Source organism: Rhinolophus ferrumequinum, chromosome 13 (assembly GCF_004115265.2).
Source record: "Rhinolophus ferrumequinum isolate MPI-CBG mRhiFer1 chromosome 13, mRhiFer1_v1.p, whole genome shotgun sequence".
NCBI lineage: Eukaryota > Metazoa > Chordata > Mammalia > Chiroptera > Rhinolophidae > Rhinolophus > Rhinolophus ferrumequinum.
The window spans coordinates 53094782-53105434 of NC_046296.1; positions in this window are offsets into that span (position 1 = coordinate 53094782).

Consider the following 10653-nt stretch of genomic DNA (forward strand, 5'->3'; position numbering starts at 1 on the left):
TGAGGAGGGGCAGGGATGCAATGACCGGGAGTAGAGGGACATAGCACCCAGATCCCATGGCCCCCGTCTAGAGGGGTTGCTGCAACCCAGCCTTCCTTCACTGCCATTGGGCCCAGTGTGGCCAGATTACCCAGTTTTTCAAAAGAAACACCGAATTTGTATTTTTACAGGAAATTTCCCATTTTTTAAAAACACTGCAGGCCAAACAAAACACCGCTGCAGACTAAATTCAGCCTGCAGGTAACCCCAGACGTGAAGGTTTCCTGCTTCGTAATTATTCCTGATGTGGCAGAAAGCACTGTGGACAGGAAGTGTCTAGTTACGGTGATGTCACGAGCTTTGTAACCTTGAGTGAGTTACCTCCCCTCTCTGGGCCTCAGTTTCCTCATCTGTATAGTGAAGGATCCTATTAAATGATCCCCAAAACCTTTTCAACTTGGTAATTCTGTGGTTCTATGGTTTATCCTACGTGGTGGGGAAAATCCTGTTAAACTGAACCTTCTGATTATTGAGATTTACCATAAATACATACTGAACATAGATTACGACTTTTCAAAGAACTAGAACACAATAGGGCATTGGTTAACTGAAATTCTCCAGGGTTAACTGGAAAATCCCCTTTAATCAAGCTTATTGTTGAAAGGCTTTCTAAAATGCTGTTGTTCAGTTTCCTGCCTTTCGAAGCAGAGGAGACGTAGTAATACCGGACTAGAGGAACTGATGAGTCAATGTCTGGGGATGGTTCAGCCACCTGCACTGAAGGGGCAGGGGCAGAGGGGACCAAGAGGTCATCTCAGGCCACTCGCAGCCAAGGGGCTGCTCATAGTCCAGGACCACCTGACTGGGGTCAGAAGATAACTACGGTGGGGTCTCACCAGCCTCTTTGCAGGACTTGAACCCCTGGGCTTAAAATCCACTTTGGGAGAATACCTCACTGCAAAGCTGCGAATTAGCTGAACACTGGCACTTCCTGGCACGTGTGTCAAGGCTGAATGTCCTGACACAACCCAGAGCTCCTTCCCATTAAAAAGAGCTGGGGGTCTGCAGCCCAGCAGATCTTAGTGGAATCCAGACTCTTCCACTTCCTGGCTGCATGACTTTAGGCAAAGGCCTCAACGTGCTGTGTCGGTTTCCTCGTCTATAAACCGAAGGGAACAATACTCTTCACAGAGTTGTTATGAGGACTAAACGGAATCGTGTCTCATGTGGTGTTGGGGATTCAGCAAGTGCTAGGTAAGTGGGAATCATTATTCCAGTAGGAAGTAACGTCTTTTATCATTTAAAATCCAGTCTGATTCTTTGCTTCTTGTCTTTGTGGGGTTAGAAAGTCAATACCAGTCACTTTCCACTTTCCACAATACACATCTGAGAAACCAGCTGTTTCCAGAATTAGATGTTGTCTCTTGCTCCCTCTCTCTTTCCATCCTACCCTACCATCCTAAAATAGACACCAGCCTTAAAATCAGAACCGAGGTCTTCCTTTTGCTACAGTCGTACTAATAATTGATTCAGTAAGAATCATCCTGAGGACAGCGTATTCCCAGGCTTACAGCATCTCCCCCTACATTACTTTCTAATTACAAAGGGAAAAACCCTAACTTGACAGTGGAGAAACGCGGCAGACATCTCTCTAACCAAATGATCGAAGTGAATGTCACCAATACTGCGACAACACAGACTCCGTGTGGCTCCTGACAGGCTGCCCTGAGGACACAGCAGCACGTCTGTGCAATTCCTGCCAACAAACACCTCACCTGAATCGAGTCGTGAGCAAATATCACACGAACCCACGCTGAGGGACAGTCTCCACAATGACTGGCCTATGCTCTTGGAAACTTTCAATGTCATGAAAGAGAAAGAAAGGTGAGGAACTATTCTAAATTAAAAACTAAAGAAATATGACAGTTAAATGGTATGTGGGATCCTGAACTGGAAAAAACAAATGTCATTATAAAGAACATTATTGGAACAACTGGATAAAATTTAATATGGGTTGTACATTATAGCATGGCATCAGTGTTAAATTCCCTAGTTTTGATTTTAAGTAGGAGAATGTACTTGTTCTTAAGAAATTCACACTGAAGTATTTAAGGATAAAGAGGTCTTCAACTCACTCTAAAATAGTTAAAAAAAAAAAAAGAAAAGAAGTATAAACATGTGAAAACGCATGCAAGGAAAAGGAGAGAATATTAAACCAAATGCAGCAAAACGTTAACATCTGGTGAACCTGAGTGAAGAGTACACAGGACTTTTTGTACTAGTCTTGCAGCATTTTGGTAAGTTGAAATTATTTCAAAATAAAAAGTAAAAATGAAAAAAAAGTCAGAGCCAGGGGTTAGTCAGAGGCAGACATAGCCTCATGTCATTTGTCCCTGCCGTGTGGTGAAGGAGAAAGAGCCCCATCTTGGAGAGAGGGTTCAAACCCAGCCCTGCCAACTGCAAGATACTTCACCTCCCTAGACTTCTATCTCTTCACTCTGAAATGTAGATAGTAAAATAATGCCTCTCTCAGGGTTTCAAGAGACCTAAAGGAGGTAGTCTACGTAAAAAGTCTGGCACATGCCACAATACTATTCACGTATTCTACAACGACATGCTGCTAAACGTCCAGAAGTGGTAAATACAAATAGAATTCTTGCCCTCATGTAGCTTATACTCTGGTTAAAAAGATGGAAAATAAATGACTAAATGAACAGGCAGATATAGAATTACTGCCATACATTCTGTGCGGTAATGGAGTGTGGTGGGAGAGATGGGAACTCCACCACGTACACGTGGTCAGGGAAAGCCTCACTGAGGAAATGACACTTGCGCTGAGATGGAGAACGCGGAGGAGGGAGGGGTGGGAGCAGCAGGAGCAGACACTGTGGTGGGCAAGAACTTGGTGCATACAAGGAACTGTCACATTCCCTCCTCTGCTAGAACACTGCCAGCGGCTCGTATGCTCCTTGATGGAAGCGACAGCACAGGGCCCAGCACAGCTTAGACACTCAGTTACTGTTTGATGAGTGAACAAGCGACTGGTGTCCTGAGAAAATCTCCCCTCTCCCAGCCCTTAGCCACACTATCTAGTGGAAAGAAAGGAGGCTTCTCCTCAACTGGCAGCTCTGGAATGTTCCCCTCTACGGGCAACTTGCTTAGACCACAGAGCTGGAAGGGACCCCAAAACTCCCCTGCGCCCACCTCTCATGTTCAAAGGAGGAAGCAGAGGCCCGGCTCTGCTTTCCCCAGCCCCACAGCCTGCCTTGTTTACGTGTTCAACATGTTTGTTTCAGCCATGGCACAGCCTGTTCTGACTCTGGAACATTTCATTTAAGAGAGGAGCCAAAAAATCACAGAAAAATCGTCTGTTCTTGGAGCTCAGGGGTGGGGCAGCCAGGGTGGGAGACAGGTTTCAGGCCAGCTCTGGGGCAGAGTGTTGGCTGCTCTTTGCTGCCTTTTCCTCAAAGGAACCAACGGGACTCCAGTGGGATTTCCTGCCTCAGTTTCTCCAGAACCATAAAGGGGAAAGACTAGAACATTCAACCACAAGGTAACGGGTTCTCATCTCCACCCTCCTTAGCTCCAGCCTCCACCCACTGAGTTCCAGCCACAGCCTGACCCATTTGACCAGCCCCGGACTGGAGGTGTGGGCTCACTCAGCACCTGTCCTTCTGCGCCTCTGCCTGCAGCCACCTCTTTCTCTCTGCTTGTGACCTCTTACTTATCCTTCCGAAACCCAGCTGTTATGTCACTACTCTGAAACCTTGAACTGACCTCCCAGGTAGTCTTCCAGCTACTTTTCAAATTTTAAAAAGCCCACCCAGGATAAACAGGATAGCTAAAATTCTGAATTTCTTTGTTTTTGTCTGACTAGACACTCACTCAGTGTAGTAATGCTAGTTGTTATCTCATGATGAGAAGCACTTATTTGCAGTTAGGTAAATATCTGATTACAAAAAACTTGCAAATGAATAATTAATAAGTTTGTGGGGGGGCGGCAGCGACAAAATAATTTTTTTAAGCCTTAAGTCCACGGTGGTAGAGGGGAGAAAGTAAGGATGATAAAAGGAATCCTGGTGGCAATAAGGTGACTGTAAGGTCCTATGCAGCCTTTTGATACACAAAACTGCCTCATTTTCCCTAAAGGCCTGGTACATAATAGGAGGTCAGAAAGCAGTCATTGAATGCCATGAATGTGTGAGGAGGTAGAAGTTGTGATGATAACACCCCCTGGCCGCTGGGGTCATTAAAGCGTCTGTCAACCTTAGTGGCTGTCCCATGGGGACCAGGCTAAGAACAAACTCAGGAGCTGTCCTAGTCTCAGGCTTGTTTTCCTGAACTGGGTGACATGCCAATCCTTAGCACCCATGCAAATAGCACTAAGATTGGTGAGGACCTGGGGACAGGGCCGTGTATTCTGGAGCCCCTCTACGGAACAGGGGCAACCGCCTGGATTCCGATGCCCATTTCAGCCCCTTCTGCCCCCGTTGCTCCAGGCACCTCCCCAAGCAGCGTGTGGCCAGCTGTGGGAGGTGCTGTTCTTCTTCCTTTCCAAGATTAGCTCAGGCCTGAAAAATCACAGCCTGGCGCCTGCTCCTCTCATGCCAAGGAAAACAGTAGATGTCAGAAGCCTCCTTAGGTATCTGGAAGAGAACAGCTCCTTCTGCCCCCTCCCTTCCTTGTATGAGGTCACTGAATCAGATGACAAAGCAAACAGTGACATGTGTTGGGACTTGTTCCCACACTGATTCCAGGCTTTCTCCAACCCCTCTCCTCCCAATCTTCAGAATGGCGGCCCCAGGTGTGGACAACAGTCTGAACTGGACTCAGTCCTTGATGCTGGGGATGGACGCTAGTTGGGAGGCACCCTCTGTGGCAGTACCAGGAAGTGCTGGGTATACCTTGGTAAAGAGGGTAGCAGGGTATGAGCACCACCAGACATTTGCAGAGGTTTCTCAGGCTTCAGCGTGCTTCCATTCATTCTCATTTGAGTTAAGGAGGAGAAGAATTTTTTCCCAACTTCACAGAAAACAGACTTATTTAATGTCAGCAACTTAATCAGGGTTACACAGCTTAAGGGTCACAGGGCCAGACTTGAAGTTAGTTTTGCGACTCGAGTTACATTTTCCCACCTCCCCACAGTCCCCTGAACGAAAGTCTCCCTGAACGAAAGTTGTGTATGAAGCACAACTGCTTCATACTTTTTGCCTTGTTGCATACCACTCTACTATTATTTCCTTAATGTTTTTCTTTAAATAAACTCACTTTAAAAATTGACCTCACTCTAAGCAACAATACACATGCGTGCATATATGTATGAATAATAATGTATCTATTTAAATGTGTCATTGATAAAATTGGACATTTTCATCCTCCGCGCCTCAAGTCAGAGATGCCAGTACACACTTTGAGAAACTGTCCTGCACCCACCCCGTATTACTAAGGACGAAGCATCACAGGCTGGCTAGTCACTAAATGGCTACGCTTGTTGAAATGCTTAGCCAGGAGGATCGCTCGGGGCCACCACTGTCATTGTTAGGGCTGTGCCTCGAAAATCACAGAATTACTGAATCATGGAGGATACGAGAGATCACGGAACCCAACCCCTAAGAGGCAGGGCCTTGTACAACACACCAATCCTAGTTCTAAAAAATGAAGGGGGCACCATTCAAAGACATGAGGATGAATCAGATGTAGTCCTCAAAAACTCACAAAGCTTACAAACATGAACAACTGAAAGCTAGAGGAATAAGCAAAGGATCTGGAATCAGAGACTCTAGACTGGGCTCCACCACAAACTCACACAAGTGAGCAAGTCACTTCACGTTTCTGAGCCCCCATTTCCTTAAACAGAGATGATGACTTTTTTTTTTTTCCTTTTAAGATAGGAGATTCAGATTTTTTAAACGAGTGTGATAGATCAAAACATCAAGTTTTACACCTTAATTTTGTGAAATTTTTATTTATACCTCAATAAAGATGGGGGAAAATGGGTATGAAAAACTGCTTGTAAAAAACCGTAAAGCTGTAATATTGTGTGTAAGTACTAAATAAGCAACACCCAAACTCCTCCACAGAATATTTGCATTATGACTGGAAAATGACTTTGTCCGGGTGAAACTAAGTACCAGAAACAACACGTTGGGAAGAGACGGGGAGCACCAGTCAGGCCTGACCAGGGTCCCTAACTCGCTGCTTCCAGGTCTTGGGCCTAGGAAGACGTTGGTGAGCTAAACCAGCTTGCTACCCTTAACTCCTTCAGAATCCTGCTTTTCTTCTCTGATTCTTACTCTCCCTTCTGCTTTGAAACATTTGTCTTGTAGCTTTCCACCCCATGACCAAGTTGCTGCATAAGAACAGGTCTTTACCGCCCTCTTGTGGCCACTTCCAGCAATAGTCGCACTGACTTTTTCAGGGGCGTGCGTGACAGCCTGAAGAAACCAAAGCCAACCCTCAAGATCAAGATTTTCCAGGGCCAGCAGAGGACTTAAAGTCCAATTAAAGCAACGGCTGGAATCCAGAGCTCCTTGACGGGAAGGGGCCGTTCCTCCTGGTTTTGCCCCAAGTAGGACAGGCATCCAGGCCTCTGCCTGCATTAACCCTGCTAAAACGTCCAGTTCTTAGGCTGTCCAGCTTGTCTGGAAATGATGGCAGCGCTGAGGTGTCCCTCCTCTGCCTGGAAACCCAAGGGGAGTGAGGGCCAGGACTAGAACCTGCCCTCCAACCCCCACCCATTTAAAGCCACAGTGAACTGATCACTGTTTCATGAAATAGGTGCCACAGGGCCAGTGGAGGACAAAGTAAGATCTATAGTTCCTGTCCCCAACTCAAAAAGTTTACAAGCATAAATAATCTAAGCACACATATAAAATTAACAGACATAAGGTTTACAAGCATAAATAACCTAAGCACACATATAATGAATAACAGAGTAAGGGAAGTAGAAATAGAAGTGCTACAGGGCTGGTGGAGGAGAGGTGAGCGACACGCATGGGGAGAGTCACTCAAGCTGGACTTTTAAAACATGAGTAGGACCCGACCTAGCAGACATGAGCAAGGAAAACCACAATGATACTACTAATAACTGCATTTCGGGGAGCTGATTACGTGTCAAGCATGGCTAAGGGTTTTACAGATCTCTGTTATTTAAACTCCACAACAATACTATGAGATGGGTATTATTTTTGCCTATTTAATAAGCAAGGAAACCAGGGCTCAAGGCCATGGATACAGCAAGGCTTAACAGAAAACATAGGAAGTAAAAGCAAAAGGTGTGTTTGGGGCAAATAATCTATTATTATTAGAGTATTGGGTATATCTGGTCAGGTAGCAGAAAGGAAGGGACCAGGGCGTATGGTAGGGGGTGGTTGTGACGATCAAAAAGTACAGGAAGCCTAAGATAGGGATTTTAAAGCCTCAAGTGAATTCGGATCTCCCTTACCCTTTGGATAAGGGAGAAGCTTGTGAGATTTCAGAGCAAAGGATTCTGCTCAGGGATGTGCTTTAGGCGAATTCTGATGTGTAGAGGGGAGTCTGATGAGGCAGAAACAAGAGGAAAGGAGATCTGTGCAGTCACGAGGTAAGGGGAGCTTGGGTCAGGACAGTGGGCAATGCAGACGGATGAATCCTAAAACCTCTGCAGGGAAACTGTTAAGACTGACAGGAGATGAAGGCAGAACTACCCATAGTGGGAACCACTGTCCCCTCATATGCCGAGCCTTCCAACCTGCGTCATCAGTGCCAAGTCCAATCGCGGGGAGAGAGATTTCTGTCTCCCATGGACTGGAAGTCTGTCCCACGCTGGACTACAGTTGTGCCAAACCTCTAAAATGAAAGCAAGGCAAAGTCTGTTCAGATTGCAGAGAACAAATCTTGAAAATTGTTCTCAATGCCCACATCAAGAGAAGGAATCTCAAGATCAAAAAGCAGCCTGTCACAAGAAGACACCATACCAGTTTGATGCTATGCCCTCCCCCCACAAAGGTCCAGGAGAGTTTTGTCATTTCCCAGCAGTCCACCAAACCTGGTTGGGTCCAAACCCTGTATGGGAATTCAGGCCCCCTCCAGGCGCTTGGATTCCTGCTTCTGATGCCACAGGACTGGCAGGCTTCCCTCTGGCTCCCTCTCTCAGGAAGCCGGCCACAGCTGCTGGTCACTTGTCACACCCTATCCGGGAGGTGGCAGCATTTCAATGGTAAAGCAATAGAGCCCCAGGCTGTGGCTTCTGGCTTCAAAGTTTGTTGGGAATTACGTCGTATTTCCCAAAAGAGCTAACTCCATCCAGTTCCAGGGAAGTAGAAACGGGTAAAGGCTTAGGCTACAGGGAGATGGTCGCGCTTTATACTTCCTATCCTAGGTTAGGACAATGCCAGAAAAATAAATATAGCAGGCATTGAACCAGCCGTTTTTGAATGTACCGGCCACTGTGTAAAATCCTTAGGAATTTCTGAGGCAGAAAAAGAGATTTGTTTGAATATTCAGTGCCTCCCCCTGATCTTTTCTCTCCAGAACGCTGCTTACTGTGGCCCTTAGTTTACCCTCCCCCACCCCCACCAATCAGTCAGTACCCATAGCCAAGTAAAGCTTTGCTCCCTAGTGCCCAAGACATGGAGACCAGTTTTCTGAGATGGGCCACCTGTAGAATTCCTGCCTGCCACCTGGTCTGTAAGCTCACCTGCAGGTGCCCCTGACTCAGGTTCATCAGCTGGAAGACTACAACTGTTCTCTAGCCCTCTCCTGAGACTCAGACCTCTACACCCAACTGCTTTCTGTACTTCGGTGTCTCAAAGGGATGTCAAGCTCGACTTGTCCAAAACCGAACTGAAAACATCTTCCATCTCCATCCCACCCTCCTCCAGTGTCCCCTCAGCTCAGTGAATGACGCCACCCGCCAGTCAGATGTACAAGCCAGCAGTCTAGAACTCAAGCCCCATTCTTCCTTCCCCTCCACTCCCAGACTGTCCATCACTCAGTACCAGCCATTCTACTTTGAAAAATATTAAGGGCCCATTGACCTCTTTGCATCTCCACTTAGTACAAGCTGCCACAAACTGTCACCCGGATTTTGGCAGCAGACTTCTAACTGGTCCTCCTGCATCCTCTTGCCCTCTTCCATCCTTCCTGCACACTGTAGCTTGAGTGTTCTTTTAAAAACCCAAATCTGATCATTCACCATCTCTAAAACCCCAGTGGCTTCCCACTGCTCTTTAAATATAGAGGCAGATATGAAACAGAACTCCTGGGGGGCCAGGATCGCTGACCGGGGACAACTTGCTTTTAGTTAATTTAATGCATTCTTGCTGTAACATTTTTTGTAATGGTTAATACCTTACTTTTGTTTCTGTGAAAAGGAGACTTGATTATTTTGATTTCTGGTAACCAGAAAACTGCAACCCATATCATTCAGGAGGGGATAGTCTTTTTAACAGAAACTTTTCAAATACCTTTGCACAGGGACACACATAACTTCCTAAAGATCTTGTAAAGAACATCTTGAGCCAGATGGGACCCTGAAGACGAATTAGCCAGAGCAGAGGTTGGCCAACTATGGCCTATGGGGTATATCTGGCCTGCCACCTGTTTTTATAAATAAGTATTTGTTGGAACACAGCCACACTCATTTATGTATTGTCAATGCCGTTTGTAGTCCAACATCAGAGGTGAGTAGTTGCAATAGAGATTGTATGGCTTGCAAAGTAGAAAATACCTGCCCATTGACAGAAAAGGTTTGCTGACCATGCTCTAGAGGTTCTTCAGTATGGCTGCACATTAAAATCACCTGGGGTGCTTTTAAAAGGGATCACCTCAGAGATTCTGATTAAATTGACCTGAGGTGGGGGTCAGCTGGATGGCTCAGCTGGTTAGAGCACGAGCTCTCAATAATAAGGTTGCTGGTTCAATTCCCGCATGGGATGGTGGGCTGCGTCCCCTGCAACTAAGATTGAAACCGGCCTCTGGACTTAGAGCTGAGCAGCGCCCTCCACAACTGGATTGAAGAACAATGATTTAGAGCTCATGGGCCCTGGAGAAACACTCTGTTCCCCAAAATTCCCCAATTAAAAAAAAAATTGATCTGAGGTGGGATCTAAGCATTGGAACTAAAAAGTAAAATTTTCCTAGGTGATGCTAATATGATGCGAATATGCAGCCACAGTTGAGAATTACCGATCTAATCCAGTGCCTTCTCACAGATGACGACTCAGGTCCAGATGACAGGATTTGTCTCTTTTTTGTGATGAAAAACAACTATTAATATCGACAAAGCTCTGTAAAGCACATCCATCTACATTATCTCATTTGATCCTTAGAACAAATTTGAGGTTGAAAGAGCAGGAAGCACTGCTGTCCCTGCTTCACACATGAAAGAGTGGAGGCTCGGGGAATTTAAGTCATGCCCCCAGTCTCCTGTTTAGTAAACGGGAGCTAAGACTCATGTGCAGGTCTTTTGACTCAAGTCCACTGACCACTGATGTTAACTACACAACTTACATATTTATATTTATTTTGGCACAGAAGTCCTATTTGCTTTCAGTATCTCTAGACATGGGACCATACCTACCATCCGCAGAACATTTCGAAATCTGCCTTCCTAAAGCAGACTACGCTCTGTGGAGCCCCTAGGATTCCTCAAGCTCATTGCGAGGGTACAGTAAGGAGAGGATATGTCCAGAT